The sequence below is a fragment of the Triticum urartu genome, chromosome 7A (assembly GCF_056163025.1).
Source record: "Triticum urartu cultivar PI428250 chromosome 7A, HENAU_Tu73, whole genome shotgun sequence".
NCBI lineage: Eukaryota > Viridiplantae > Streptophyta > Magnoliopsida > Poales > Poaceae > Triticum > Triticum urartu.
The window spans coordinates 188,549,005-188,565,430 of NC_141879.1; the positions used below are offsets into that span (position 1 = coordinate 188,549,005).

The following is a 16,426-nucleotide window of genomic DNA, read 5'->3' on the forward strand; positions in this document are numbered from 1 at the left end:
ACAAGGTTTACATGAAGAGGGAGAATGCCGGCAGCTGGAATTCTGGGCTGGAAAAGGAGCAAATATTTGAGACCTATTCTGCACAACTCCAAAAGTCCTGAAACTCCATGAAAGTCAGTTTTGGAATATATTAAAAATATTGGGCGAAGAAAGCACCAGAGGGGGGGGGGGGCAGCCACCGTCCACGAGGGTGGGGGCGCACCCCCTGCCTCGTGGGCCACCTGGCAGGCCCCTGATGCCCATCTTCTGGTATAAGGTGTCTTTTGCTATGGAAAAAAAATCAGAAGGAAGTTTTCGGGATGAAGCGCCGCTGTCTTGAGGCAGAACCTTGGTGGAACCAATCTAGGGCTCCGACGGAGCTGTTCTGTCGGGGAAACATCCCTCCAGGAGGGGGAAATCGTCACCATCGTCATCACCATCGATCCTCTCATCTGGAGGGGGTCAATCTCCATCAACATCTTCACCAGCTCCATCTGCTCTCAAATCCTAGTTCATCTCTTGTATCCGATCTTTGTCTCAAAACCACAGATTGGTACCTATGGGTTGCTAGTAGTGTTGATTACTCCTTGTAGTTGATGCTAGTTGGTTTATTCGGTGGAAGATTACATGTTCAGATCCTTTATGCATATTAATACCCCTTTGATTATGAACATGAATATGATTTGTGAGTAGTTACGTTTGTTCCTGAGGACAGGGGAGAAGTCTGGCTATAAGTAGTCATGTGAATTTGGTATTCATTCGATATTTTGATGAGATGTATGTTGTCTTTCCTCTAGTGGTGTTATGTAAACGTCGACTACATGACACTTCACCATTGTTTGGGCCTAGTGGAAGGCATTGGGAAGTAATAAGTAGATGATGGGTCGCTAGAGTGACATAAGCTTAAACCCTAGTTTGTGCGTTGCTTCGTAAGGGGCTGATTTGGATCCATATGTTTCATGCTATGGTTAGGTTTACCTTAATTCTTGTTTCATAGTTGTGGATGCTTGCGAGGGGCGTTAATCATAAGTGGGATGCTTGTCCAAGGAAGGGCAGTACCCAAGCACCGGTCCACCCACATATTAAATTATCGAATTAACGAACGCGAATCATATGAGCATGATGAAAACTAGCTTGACGATAGTTCCCATGTGTCCTTGGGAGCTCTTTCCTTTATATAAGAGTTTGTCCAGGCTTGTCCTTTGATACAAAAAGGATTGGGCCACCTGGATGCACCTTGTTTACTTTTGTTACTTGTTACCTGTTACGAATTACCTTATCCCAAAACTATCTGTTACCGATAATTTCAGTGCTTGCACAAAATACCTTATTGAAAACCGCTTGTCATTTCCTTCTACTCCTCGTTGGGTTCGACACTCTTACTTATCAAAAGGACTGCGATAGATCCCCTATACTTGTGGGTCATCAAGACTCTTTTCTAGCGACGTTGCCGAGGAGTGAAGCGCCTTTGGTAAGTGGAATTTGGTAAGGAAAAATTTATATAGTGTGCTGAAATTTACTGTCACTTGTTACTATGGAAAATAATCCTTTGAGGGGCTTGTTCGGGGTATCTTCACCCCGACCAGTGGAGCAAAGAGTTGCTCCTCAACCTACTGAACCTACTAAAATGTTTACTTTGAAATTCCTTCGGGTATGATAGAGAAACTGCAAGCCAATCCTTTACAGGAGATGGAACATTACATCCCGATATGCACCTAATCTATGTGGATGAAGTTTGTGGATTATTTAAGCTTGTAGGTATGCCCGAGGATGTTATCAAGAAGAAGGTCTTCCCTTTATATTTGAAGGGAAAGGCATTGACATGGCTTAGGCTATGTGATGATATTGGATCATGGAACTACAACTGATTAAAATTGGAATTTCATCAGAAGTTTTATCTTATGCATATGGTTCATCGTGATCATAATTATATATATAATTTTGGCCTTGCGAAGGAGAAAGTATCGCTCAAGCTTGGGGAAGGCTTAAGTCAATGTTATATTCATGCCCCAATCATGAGCTCTCAAGAGAAATTATTATTCAAAAAATTTATGCTCGACTTTCTCTCAATAATTGCTCCATGCTCGATACTTCTTGTACTGGTTATTTTATGATGAAGACTATTGAATTCAAATGGGATTTATTGGAAAGAATTAAACGCAACTCTGAAGATTGGGAACTCGACGAAGGTAAGGAGTCAGGTGTAACACCTAAGTTTGATTGTGTTAAATCTTTTATGGATACCGATGCTTTTCGTGAATTTAGCACTAAATATGGACTTGGCTCTGGAATAGTAGCTTTTTTTTGAATCATTTGCTACTCATGTTGATCTCCCTAAGGAGAAGTGGTTTAAATATCATCCTCCCATTGAAGTAAAAGTATTTGAACCTATTAAAGTTGAAGAAAAGATTATCACTTATAATGTTGATCCTATTGTTCCTACCGCTTATATTGAGAAACCACCTTTCCCTGTTAGAATAAAGGATGACGCTAAAGCTTCAACTGTGGTTCATAAGAGTAATGCTAGAACACCTACACCCCCTGAGAAAATTAAAGTTAAACCTAGTATTGCTATGGTTAAAGATCTCTTGGTTGATAATATTGATGGGCATGTTATTTATTTTTGTGATGAAGCTGCTAGAATTGCTAGACCCAATACTAAAGATAAACATAGACCTGTTGTAGGCATGCCTGTTGTTTCTGTTAAAATAGGAGATCATTGTTATCATGGCTTATGTGACATGGGTGCTAGTGCGAGTGCAATACCTCATTCTCTATATGAAGAAATTATGCATGATATTTCACCTGCTGAGATAGAAGGTATTGATGTTACAATTAAGCTTGCCAATAGAGATACTATTTCACCAGTTGGGATGGTTAGAGATGCTGAAGTCTTGTGTGGGAAAGTTAAATATCCTACTGATTTTCTTGTTCTTTGTTCCCCACAAGATGAATTTTGTCCCATTATATTTGGTAGACCCTTCTTGAATATTGTTAATGCTAAGATAGACTGCAAAAAGGATATTGTTTCTGTTGGTTTAGGGGATATGCCTCATGATTTTAATTTTGCTAAGTTTCGTAGACAACCCCAAGATAAAGAATTTCCTAGTAAATATGAAATTATTGGTCTTGCTTCTATTGACGTGCCTCCTAAAGATCCTTTAGAACAATATTTGCTAGACCATGAAAATTATATGTTTATGAATGAAAGAAGGGAAATAGATGAAGTATTCTTTAAACAGGGACCTATTTTGAAACACAACTTGCCTGATGAAATTCTAGGGGATCCTCCTCCACCCAAGGGAGATCACGTGTTTGAGCTTAAACCATTACCTGGTACTCTTAAAATATGCTTATCTTGATGAAAAGAAGACATATCCTATTATTATTAGTGCTAACCTTTCAAAGCAGGAAGAAGAGAGATTATTGAAAACTCCGAGGAAGCACCGTGCTGCTATTGGATATACTCTTGATGATCTTAATGGCATTAGTCCCACTCTAGGCCATCACAAAAAAATTGGAGAAAGACGCTAAGCCGGTTGTTGATCACCAACGACAGTTAAATCCTAAGATGAAAGAAGTGGTAAGGAATGAAATACTAAAGCTTCTAGAGGCAGGTATAATTTATCCTGTTGTTGATAGTCAGTGGGTAAGTCCTGTCCATTGTGTCCCTAAGATCATTACCCTTTACCTTTTATTCTCAAATGCTAGAAATATTATCCAAACATACGCATTTTTGCTTTCTAGACGGTTATTCTGGTTTCTCTCAAATACCTGTGTTAAAAGAGGATTAGGAAAATACCACTTTTACTTGCCCTTTCGGTACCTTTGCTTATAGAGTATGCCTTTTGGTTTATGTAATGCACCTGCTACCTTTCAAAGATGTATGACTGCTATATTCTCTGACTTTTGTGAAAAGATTGTTGAGGTTTTTCATGGATGATTTCTCCGTGTATGGAACTTCTTTTGATGATTGCTTAAGCAACCTTGATCGAGTTTTGAAGAGATGCGAAGAAACTAATCTTGTCTTGAATTGGGAGAAGTGCCACTTTATGGTTAATGAACGTATTGTCTTGGGGCATAAAGTTTCTGAAAGAGGTATTGAAGTTGATAAAGCTAAAGTTGATGCTATTGAAAAGATGCCGTGTCCTAAGGACATTAAAGGTATAAGAAGTTTCCTTGGTCATGCCGGTTTTTATAGGAGGTTCATTAAAGACTTCTCAAAAATTTCTAGGCCTCTGACTAATCTCTTACAAAAATATGTTCCTTTTGTCTTTGATGATGACTATGTCGAAGCATTTGAAATACTTAAGAAAGCCTTGATTTCTGCACCTATTGTTCAACCACCTGATTGTTATTTACCCTTTGAAATTATGTGTGATGCTAGTGATTATGCTGTAGGTGTTGTCCTAGGACAAAGACTTGATAAGTAATTAAATGTTATATTCTACTAAAACTGTAGACAGTGCCTAGAGAAATTATGCTACTACTGAAAAAGAATTTTTAGCAGTTGTATTTTCTTGTGATAAGTTCTGACCTTATATTGTTGATTCTAAAGTAACTGTTCACACTGATCATGCTGCTATTAAATATACTAGCAAAAGGGCCCGTGCATTGCAACGGGAGAAAATAATACCACACACTCTTAATTTACAAAAAATGGTCTATAATCCGAGTATTTGTAGCTACGGCCCAAACAAAAATGGTCTTTGCCTACAAAAGCGCAAGTTCAAGATTCCACATGTCTTATATTTAAACACGGCTTGCATGTAGATTTAATACGTACTCCCTCCATCCCAAAATACTTGTCTTAGATTTGTCTCCAATCCTTCATATCTAGACAAATCTAAGACAAAAATTTTGGGACGGAGGGAGTACAAAGAAACGGGCAAGTGACCTTCAATTTCGTCTCCAATCCTGATTTTGCTGAGATGTTCATCCACAATCCGGATCAGTACCGATATGAAAGAAAGACGGATAATGCACTGTTGATTAAGATTGCACCTAGATAGTATTCTTATTAAATGGTGAACAGATAAAATAATATCATATTTAGATTCTATATATTTTTCTAATCAAATTCCATATATAACATGTTAAATTTGGAGTTACGGTTTAAAAGATATGAGTATTTAAAAAATATTTAATATATACTGCCGATCTAATGTCAGAAACATCAGGGGTTTTCTATAAAATAGCATGATGGACTAAGAATACCTATTTCTTTTATTAGCAGGTAATAGAAAATAAATAAATAAAATAGCACAAATGCCCATGCGTTGCAACGGAGAAAAAATTGATGTGTGTTCACCAAAAAGAAAACGACACGACGACATTCGTATGTTGCCACCTAGTGGTCGCAAAAAGGCCATGCCGAGATTTACAAGAAAAGCATCATCAACTACACATTAGTCATAATGAAAGAAGCCTTAACACCGATAATAAGAAACACTTCTTTTGTAACCCTGAAATCTACTCTCTCCCTTCGGGTTTCTCATGCCTATCTCACAAATCTCAGCAAATAGGGTAGATAGTGATTGAAGAGAATGGATATCACATGCTCAAAACCACACAAATAACACACTTGCGTTTTTCATAAAATATTGGATTGGAAAGATAATTGTTGCATGAATGTGCAACTACTACCCACTGTTCAGTTTGTCAGCTTGTTTGCAACAACTTCTTTTCGGGGCGCTAGTTCAGGACATGTCATAGTGAATTGATCTGGGTGAATAACACTAACTTTTGATTGACATGTTGGTCACATCCTCCTCGACCTCGACATAATGTATTGCTGGTAAACATTGGTAAATATGTATTGTCATTGAATTCTGATAAACTAACCTTTTGTACGTTAGACCTATATAAGAGAGCATAGAGCTAGAAAAGTAACCGAAATTAACCAATAAGGCCTTATATATAGCGTTTTTCTTGTCAGGCTTGCAAAATTAATCAGTAATATGAATCATGCTAAACTGCAGAATGCACTCTCATTTGTGAGATTTAACCAGTAATTCCATGAAGTGCCAATGTATGCATGGAGAGTACATATAAACCTTTAAAGGAGAAACACCCCTAAAATTATAAAACATAATGATATACAAGAAAATTAATACCAAATCCCCTATAATTAGACGATGACAAACATGGCACTGCTGTTGGAGGGTTAAATTATTAGTGTAACCTATGTTGCTGAGAATTTCATCAAACACGTGGAAAGCACGTATAGTATGCCTGCAATACGATAGATCAGCACCATTCCTAGCATAACAAAGAACATAAATTGTAATCTTGACCTGTAGTTGTGGATTGGTGCAGCACTTGAAGGTTTCCTGCCACCGCATTAGGGCATGCTATTGGTGCGAAGCGGCACACTGGAAGTAGAGGGGCTTAACCTCATTATTTCTCTAGCAGGTGGAGAACACGGCCACGTGAGGTCGCCATGGTGATACATGCAGTCAGCAGCATTGATCTGACCAAGCGTTTTGTCCATTCTTCCTAATCAAGGAACGATGTCACCTGTTCTCTTCCTAATCCAGCAGCGACGACACCTATTCAGACTGAGCGAGCGATGTTTGCCGCACGTCATGTCAGCTCTTCGCTGATACGGGCTTGGCCACACCTTCATGACCTCCTGCCGGCACTGAACAGCTGCACCAGGAAAGGTGCCATGCCGAGGTGCCACACAATTTTTGCGATCAACTCCCCCGTCCACCCCTTCAGTCCTCCTCCCCCGACCCCCTCCTCCTCGGCATATTCCCCAATCACAGCCTCTAGTAGCCCATGGATCCGTCTGACCGTGTCAACGTTCTGGGAACGGGGGTCCCCAGACTTGCCTGTCTGCGGCCTGCAGCGTGGCTCAAAGGGGGGCCTAGCACGGCCCATCTTCATCAACACAGACCCAAGACCCTCGCGACGGGCCAAGCCTCGCGGGGCGGACGACACGGAACTTCCTCAGGCACGGCCTCATCAGGCTGGCTCGCGAGGAGGCGGAGAGATCAAGGCGGGGTACCTCACGAGGTGCCCATGACGCAAGCCATGACGACCAAAGGCGCCAGGCGGGCGCCAGCCGCGCAGTGTCCTCCTTTCCTCTTTGGTGCAAAGGGAGCAAGCGCAGGCGAGAGCATCAAGCAAAGGCACCCGTTTCGGTGCAACGAGACCAAGACCAGTCCAACGGCAGGGAGGAAGTCATTGTGGAGCCCAAGCCAGCATCACCACCAGAGCCTTTGGTAGGCGAGGACCAACTTTAGTCAGGATAAGTGTACCAGATGTTCCCCTTCAAAATGGCCAATTGTTGGCGCCCTTCCCGCTCAATATTTGGGAAGAGGCCCAGGGCCTTTGCCTATAAATAGGACTAGCCACCCCCAGGGTAGAGGGGCAATCAAGAAGGGAGAATCTAGAAGCCAAGAGAGAAACTAGCTAGGATCGGATCGAGTAGCATCACACACACACACAGAGAGAGAAGGGCGACTGAACTCCTCCTAGCAGTTCATCCCCCCAGCCAAGAACAGACCCTCGCGAGGCTGTTCTTCCTTGTATTGCTCATCATCATCAGCCCAAGAGGCAATCCACCACACCACACACTGGAGTAGGGTATTACACCACAACGGTGGCCCGAACCAGTATAAACCCTGTGTCTCTTGTGCTGTTCTTTCCATAGCTTAGATATCAGTGAGGCGGAGGGGTGCAGGTAGGTCGAAGGCGAAATCTCCGTGCGCACCCCAGTGTTCGAACCTCAAGGGTCTGCCGGAACCTGAAATCTGACATTCGGCGCGCCAGGTAGGGGTGCACCGGAATCCACCTTCTACCACTTCGTGTCCCATCGCGTCGTCATCACCATGTCCGGCGACCAGGCGGGCAACCCAGATCCATGGGCGGGGTGGCCCGCCCGCGTAGAGCCGCTCGCCTCGGGCGACCCCGTGCCCCAGGCAGCTCGCGGTCCGCAGGGCGCTGCGGGCCGCGGGCGACGCGGACAGGTTCGACAGCTCTCACACCGCGGCAGGCGCGGTCGGCAGTAAGGGCCTCCAATCACGCCGTGACCACGACACCGTACACCCGCCGGGAGCAGGCGAACTCGAGGGCCATGCTCACGGTGGCCCGATAGCTGCTGCAGTGCAGGCTGCTAGAGGGCGGCCGCGACATGCTGCTGGAGCGGGTGGCAAAGCTCCTGGGCTTCGCCGCCTCGGGGGCTCACCCCTTCTGCACCCAGCTCCCATCTCAAGCCCAGGGCGGCCCGCGCGGGGGCTCCGCGCATGCCCGCGGGCTCCAAGGCTACCCCAACGCCGGCAAAGCTGTTGGCACCGGACCGGCGGCGGCGCTGCCCCCGCTCCCGGTCCGCGAAGAAGGACTCGACGCGACCCACGGCCCCAGTGGACAGCCGCGCTACCACCCCACGGCGGGCGCGTCAAGCAGGACTGCGTGGCACGCGGAGCACTACGGCGTGGCCTTCGGGATGACGGCGCCAGAATAATACGTGCCCCTCATGATGGACCAAGGACACCCTTACGAGGGCGAACAAGGCTCGCTCCTCAGCCCAAGCTGGGGGGACGAGGCGCCAGAAGCTGAGCCCTTCCAGGAGCCCCGGGACGGTCCCACTGGCCATGCTAGAGGCAACGATTATCGGGTACCGCTAATTCCTCAGGAGCAGGCATACGCTAATCATGGATCGCAGGAGGTGCAGGTCGCCACAGCGAGCAGCTGCCCCACTCCCACAGTATCCTACCCCTCGGGAGGAGGGCGCAGGGGGCTGCAGGAGAGGGGCCGAGATCCGACATCACCACTGCGGCGTTCGGAGCAAGGTGTTCTCAGGAGGTAGGCCCTCTGCTGGGGAGGTGCCTCAGGGCCTGCCCCTGGTGGAGGACCCGTGGTCGTCGGGGGAACCGCTGGCGACCGCTCTACCCCATTGGCGGCGTCCTGGTTTTCGGTCGTCGTTGATGGCACTAGAGTGTGGCGCAAGGCGGGGCCCTCATCTGGCGATATGAAGCAAGGCCGGTACCTGTGAAGAAGGCCCAGTGCATGTGAAGCTCGCTGCCCCGTGACACTCTCACGTAGTAATGAGTGGGGCTGTACACGCCCCGGAGTCTCAGGGGTGCCGGCCTCAGGCCCCGGGGCTCCCTCCCACGCCCAGTGGCAACACTTAGCTCCGCGCTGGTGAGAAGACGTCCAAGACTAGATTAGGTGCCGGACGCGGCCTTTTGTCTGCTTTCGTCGCTTTTCCCTTTGGTTGTCACTTTCCCCCGCTGGATTCAAGTTGGATTCGAATTTGAGATTTGCGTGTGTTCGGCGAAGGGGTGCTTAGTCTCGTTCGAGCAATTTCTCGCGTTTTGATTACCACTTCGCCTCAACTGCCTCCCCTCGTGAGCCCCTCGCGAGCTGGGTCAGGCCTAGCTTGCGCGCAGCCCAGACTGCCGCCGCCGCATCCTCTCAAGAGGGTTTTTTTACTGCAGATCCTATGGATTCGATCAGGGAACACTCGGGACACCACAGCCTCCCACAGGCTACCTCAGGGCCCGCACGGGACGAAGGTAAACTAGCCAACCAGCGCGTCGCTTAGCCAACCACTTGGCACGGGCGCATGTGCAATATAACATCTACTAATACGATGAACACAAGTTTTACATGAGGGGCTCCCCCTCCCAAAATGCTCTCATAGCCATCAGGCCAAAACCTAAGTTCTATTCATGCAGGGTAAGGAAACAGGAACGATGCATGATCAGTCGGATAAATCCCCCAATGCGTCCTCAGGAGCACCACCCGAACCGTTGCTGGCGTCGCTGGACTCGCCATCGCTGTCTGCGTCGCCGCCAGCGGCGTCAGGACCGTTCACCACACCACCCTCGTCGACAGCCACGATCACACCGTCGTCGTCTGAAGCGAAGGCCCTGACAAGAGCATCCACATTGTCTTCCACCCAGTGCGCCAGGTCGTCTCGGACGGCCTGGGGGACTGGGGCGATGGCAGCGTCAAAATCGAAGTGGGGATCCATGTTTCGGAGATGGCTGAAGATGCGAGAAAAGGCGCGCCCGAGCAGGGCGCGGCTCCTCCCCTCCACCAACCTGTCGGCCCTGACCGACCGCGCCTCCAGCTGCGTCACCACGTCGGTGAAGAACTGAAGGTTGCCGGCGTAGTTGACTGCATGCGGCTCGCCAACAGCCGCCTCGCAGATGTTGCCCAAGGCTATGTTGGCTCTCTCCCGGAGCGTGGTGAGCATGGGGCCGTGCTCGTGCTCCAGGATCCGCCGCTGACGTATCTCGTCCGCATTCTGGCGCGCGATGGCTTCAGCCTCCTCCACCCGATGGCGAAGAAGGAGCACCTCGGCCTGGGAGGTGGTTGACTCCCCTTGCGCTACTTCAAGGGCGCCCCGAAGAGCATCGGCCCGCCGCGTCGCTTCCTCCAGCTTGGCCCTCAAGGCAGTAGTCCTACCTTCAGCCTCGGACCGGATCAACCCCAGTCTCTCCTTGGACTCGCGCTCGAGGTCCAAGCCGCCATCGCCACCCGACGTCCGACCTCCTCCAGGACACGGGCTTCCCGTGCAGCGACATCATCCTCCGCCTGCGTCACCAAGCGCTCCCTCGTCTCCAGATGCTCGTACTTGCGGGTACGTTTGGCGGCTTCCAGCGTCAGCGCCTCCTCACGCTTCTGGAGCTCTGCTGGGTCGCCAGAGGCCACCTTCATCGACGCGAGGGATGCCTCGCGCAGCTCCACTTGCTCCTCCAGTGAGTGGCACCAGGCCAGGAGCTCCCGAGCCCGCTCCTCCGCCGCCTCTCGCCGTCGGTCAGCTTCCCGGGCCTCCTCAGCAGCCCAAGATCGGGCCTCCCGAGAGGCCACCAGCGACGCCTTGGCCTCTTCGTCGTCAAGATCGCGCTGATGGCGCGCAAGGGTGATGGCGCCCTCCAGCTCGCGCCTCTCTACAGCCAGGCGCAGGCCCTCGGCCTCAAGGCGCGCGTCTTCATCAGCAAGCTCCTCACCAAGGAGGCTCACCGCATCAGCCGCCCTTCAAAGGAATCCTTGGCGAAGAGCGCGACGCCCCCGGGCGCGCTCGAGCACGTCTTCCACACCATCATCTGCCCCAAGCAAGCGCCGGGGACCATGGATCAGCACTCCCCCTCCGGGCAGGGGGCTGGGGGCTGGCACCCTTGCGACGGCCGGGTACGCCATGCCAGAAGCCCGGCCTGGAGCCAGCCCGTCCCCAGATGAAGAGCGCAGGGAGCGCCTCAGCCAGTCGCAGTCCACAACCAGGCGAGAAGCCCACGGTAGGCTGTCTATGCCACGAGAAGGCCCGCGAAGGAGGATCGTGAGGTGCGTAGGGCCTCGATGCGCCTCGGGACGGTTCGCCTCTCCGATCGTCCTCACCACAAGGGCTCTGCTGCTCGGAGCGCTTGAGAACGGTAGAGGGGACGAAGCCAAGGGGGACGACACCTCAGCCATCTCCGCGAGCTCGGCTGGAAGCGGCCTGCGGAGCAAGGATCAGTAAAAGCAACAGAAGGATCGGGAGCTGGAAAGGAGAAGGCTTACTCATCAGTGGTGAAGTACTTCCTACGCTTCAGCAGGCGACAAGGGTAATCGTCGCCCAGGGCCTCCCTTCTCTTCCGGAGGGCCTCAAAGTCCATGCGGAAGCGGCCCAAGAGTTGAGCGCAGGGATCAACCTGCGACGAGGACGAAGCGTCAAGGCGATCTGCGTCAGGGGCGCCTGCCTGATGCGCACTGCCAGTCGCCTCGCCAAGAGAAGCGGCTAGAGCCTCAGGGGCCTCAGCCGCAGGCGCTGAGGGCACCTGCTTGCCGCCCTCAGCCTCAGCGGCACGTGCCCCAAGAGATGCTCCCTCATGAGCATCGCCTAGCGCTGTCACCTCACCGGGAGCCCCCTCGGCCTCTGGCGCCTCACGCCTCCCTGCTCCGCCACCCGAGGAAGAGTCGCCTTGGCCGACTGGAAGGGCAGTCACCATCACTGGGTTCTCGCGAGGCCCCCCGAGGCTGGTGGGGCGCGGCCCCCACTCATCAAAGATAGGCATCTGATTCACAAAATCGCCCCTGTTCTGGCAGAGGTACAACAAGGCCCCTCCCTGCTGGATGCTGCCAGGGTTGGGGTCCCCAGTCAGGATCATGAGCACTGTCCTCAGCACTTCAGGCGTCAGGTCCTCTTCCTGGAGCCTCATACGATCATCACACCCGCTGAAGGCCCACATCCGGCGGGAGTGGCGTTGGAGAGGAGCAATGCGGCAAAGCAGGAACTCCTTCACCACCTTGGGCGCTGTCACGCCAAGCGACCTCAAGAATGTGAAGCGGTGCTAGACGAAGACGAGTCGGGGCTCTCAAGCGTCTCCTGGCCCCAGCCCGAATTGGGGACAACAGGCGAAGTTGGCTCCGATAGCAGGGGGCTGGGCACCCCTGCATCCACATACAGCCACCGCTCGCGGAACCCAGCCGTGGGCAGAGGGAGCCTGAAGTCAATCCCTGAGGCCGCTGTCTCAGACGCGGCAACGAAGCTCACGCACGCCCAGCATTGGGTAGGGTCGACAAGGCGCAGAGAGAAGAAGTGGCGCAGCAAGGCAACCGAAGGAAGGATGCCCATCATTGCCTCGCAAACAAAGGCGAAGACCGAAAGGAGGGCGATGGATTCAGGACCCAGATGCATCATGTGGATCTGATAGTGGGAAAGCACGACATTGAAGAAATCAGAAAAGGGGGGAACCAGATCCGCCCACAGGGCGTCGGCAAAATACTGGACCTCGGTGACTATCCTGTCGATGGAGAAGTAGGACGCGGGCCAGGCCGTCGTCCTCCCGCATTAGTTGAAGATAGTGGCCAGAGCCGAGCTGACCTTGCCCAAGCCCTCGGCGGGGGCCGCCAATGGCGGCGAGCAAGGCGGAGGCATGTGTTTCTTCCCTCTTCCCTTCTTCGTCGGAGCCATGGCGATGAGAAGGGGGGGGGAAGGTTCGAGATTGGGTTGAAAACAGAAGCTGGAGTTCGAGAGGAGGAAGGACAGAGGGCGCTCGAGCAACAGAAAGGGGAGCGGCTGTGTACGACTATGAGTCCGCCTAGCATGGCGCAAAATAAGGGGGCGTGGGGGAACAGTGCCGCCCACATCCAATCAACCGCCACGTGGCGCCCAAGGCCGCAGGCTGTTAGGGCCCGCGGCGCTTCGCTCTTGCCCTTTCGCCTCCCTGCATGGCCAAGTCCGGGCGCGCCTTGGGCCCGGGGGCTACTGTCGGCGTTCTGGGAACGGGGGTCCCCAGACTTGCCTACTAGCGGCCTGCGGCGTGGCTCAAAGGGGGGCCCAGCACGTCCCATCTTCATCAACACAGACCCAAGACCCTCGCGAGGGGCCAAGCCTCGCGGGGCGGACGACACAGAACTTCCTCAAGCATGGCCTCATCAGGCTGGCTCGCGAGGAGGCGGAGAGATCAAGGCGGGGTACCTCACGAGGTGCCCGTGAAGCAAGCCATGACGACCAAAGGCGCCAGGCGGGCGCCAGCCTCGCAGTGTCCTCCTTTCCTCTTTGGTGCAAAGGGAGCAAGCGCAGGCGAGAGCATCAAGCAAAGGCACCCGTTTCGGTGCAACGAGACCAAGACCAGTCCAACGGCAGGGAGGAAGTCATTGTGGAGCCCAAGCCAGCGTCACCACCAGAGCCTTTGGCAGGCGAGGACCAACTTTAGTCAGGATAAGTGTACCAGATGTTCCCCTTCAAAATGGCCAATTGTTGGCGCCCTTCCCGCTCAATATTTGGGAAGAGGCCCAGGGCCTTTGCCTATAAATAGGACTAGCCACCCCCAGGGTAGAGGGGCAATCAAGAAGGGAGAATCTAGAAGCCAAGAGAGAAACTAGCTAGGATCGGATCGAGTAGCATCACACACACACAGAGAGAGAGAAGGGCGACTGAACTCCTCCTAGCAGTTCATCCCCCCAGCCAAGAACAGACCCTCGCGAGGCTGTTCTTCCTTGTATTGCTCATCATCATCAGCCCAAGAGGCAATCCACCACACCACACACTGGAGTAGGGTATTACACCACAACGGTGGCCCGAACCAGTATAAACCCTGTGTCTCTTGTGCTGTTCTTTCCATAGCTTAGATATCAGCGAGGCAGAGGGGTGCAGGTAGGTAGAAGGCGAAATCTCCGCGTGCATCCCAGTGTTCGAACCTCAAGGGTCTGCCAGAACCCGAAATCCGATAGACCGCGAGCTACCGCCCCGCGGCACGTCCGCTTCTACGGCCCGCCCATAATGCATGCATCGACGATAATGTGGGCGTCCGCCATGGCCAGAATACCACCAATGGCATTGACGCTAGGCCCCACGCCCTCAACCACACATGGAGGTAGCTTTTGTTGCTACCTCAATCGACATGATCCTCTTTATTAGGCCCTTGGATCGGCGGTAAATAGCAGCTGGAAATTACGTTGAGTCCGTGAAGGACACAAACATCATGATCGGCCGAGCAGTTGCCTTCCCAGCTTTGGAGCAAGGAGGAACACGGTCTCTGGCACAACACCGAACAACTGAGCAGATCGGGTGCAGGAGCGTCGACAATGGTGATCTCGACGAGCTCTATCATCATCAGGTTTGTCAAGGACAGATTCAATACTAACTCAAGTACGCTGTACTTGGTCCCGAGACCGGCCAATGGAACTTGCCGTGGCACAGCATGACCGTGAGACGGGACACATAGCTGATTCACCCAAACATTGCCTCACAAGGCCGCCACCAAGGAGCCACCCAGATTGTACTCGTTCTTGGCCTCGGCGAGCGCAACAAAGACTATGCATCAGAAGATTCAGTAATCACACAAGATGAAGCAATAGCAAAAGTCACGGTTTGCATCAGAAGTTCAGAACCCCCTCGTGAATTCATCATGGCTGAAGTAGAGCAAAAAAGGCCTTGGACCCTCAACTAAACCGTGCACCTCTGAAAATTGCTTCCGCATCTCAACCAGCGCTACACCGAATTTATTTACACCATCACGCCCCTATTCTCAACGTTTGCACTGCGCCACTGCCTGCACAGGCACCCTGTTGGCTCGTTACGGAACCGCAATCTACCGAGGAGCAAGTTGACTACCACATCCACATGGCCGGCCACGTAAGCTATACAAGTCAGAACACCGACGAGAAGTCCGACGACGATGAGGACGACGAGCCCGACTCTGGAGGCGGCGGTGCCGGCGACTGGTGGAGCTTCTTGAAGTAGTCCCTCACATCGAAGCCCTCGCCATCGGCTGCGTTGTCCTCCGCCGGCGGCGGGATGTAGGGCGGGTGGGTCACATCTGCGAGCATGTCCCACGCCATCCCGGCGTAGAACGGCTGCACCCGGATCTTGTCAGTGCCGCCGGCATACCCGAGCCGCCTCGCGGGATCCCGCTGCAGCAGCTGCGAGATGAGGTCGGTCAGCTCCGGCATCCGGCGCTGGGTGTCGCCCGAGAACTCGACCTCCCTGTGCAGCACGTTCCAGAACGTCTCCTTGCAGTTCTTGCCCTTGAACGGCGTGCGGCCGAACGCCATCTTGTAGACGAGCACGCCCACGGGTCTTCCTACCGCACACGGCGGTCGCCGTCAGGCTTGGTTGGACTTCGATGAGAACAACCACCATGAACGCACGTCTTGCGGCATCGCCTCCCATCGTGAGTTTATGTAGGCGTCAGGAAGGCTAATAGATGTCGGGTCGGTCTCGTATTTTTCTGAGTTTCTTGCTAGGTTTTTTTTCTCGAGGAAAGGACGGGAAATGTGTCCTGCATGGAAGATATATAGGTTGCACTATCGATGGATATCAAATTGGTTGTATAGGACATCCCCAAATTATCAGTACCACCTCGTTTATAAAGAAATTATATCTATACAAATCGCAAAAGCGTATTTATGACATGAGAAGAAAGCGTATTCTGACGGTGAACCCGGAGACTCGATCCGTGCTTTATTATTAGGGAGAGATTATGGAAAATAAAGATGCTAAACCAAGAATTATTAGATGGGTTCTCTTGCTACAAGAATTTTATTTGCATATTATTGATAGAAAGGGAGCTGAGAACCCTGTTGCAGACAACTTGTCTAGGTTAGAAAATGTTCTTGATGACCCACTACCTATAGATGATAGCTTTCCTGATGAGCAATTAGCTGTCATAAATGCTTCTCGTACTGCTCCATGGTATGCTGATTATGCTACTTACATTGTTGCTAAATTTATACCACCTAGTTTCACATACCAGCAAAAGAAAAAGTTTTTCTATGATTTAAGACATTACTTCTAGGATGACCCACACCTTTATAAAGAAGGAGTAGATGGTGTTATTAGATGTTGTGTACCTGAGCATGAACAGGAACAGATCCTACGCATGTGTCACTCCAAGGCTTATGGAGGACACCACGCTAGAGATAGAACACCACACAAGGTATTGCAATCTAGTTTTTATTGGCCTACTCTTTTCAAGGATGCCCGTAAGTTTGTCTTGTCTTGTGATGA

General features: G+C 51.1%; 1 pseudogene; it reads right to left on the bottom strand.

Moving 5' to 3' along the window:
* Positions 1 to 15,066: 15,066 nt before the first annotated feature.
* Positions 15,067 to 15,471, bottom strand: LOC125518629 (serine/threonine-protein kinase UCNL pseudogene; annotated as a pseudogene).
* Between the last annotated feature and the right edge of the window lie 955 nt (positions 15,472 to 16,426).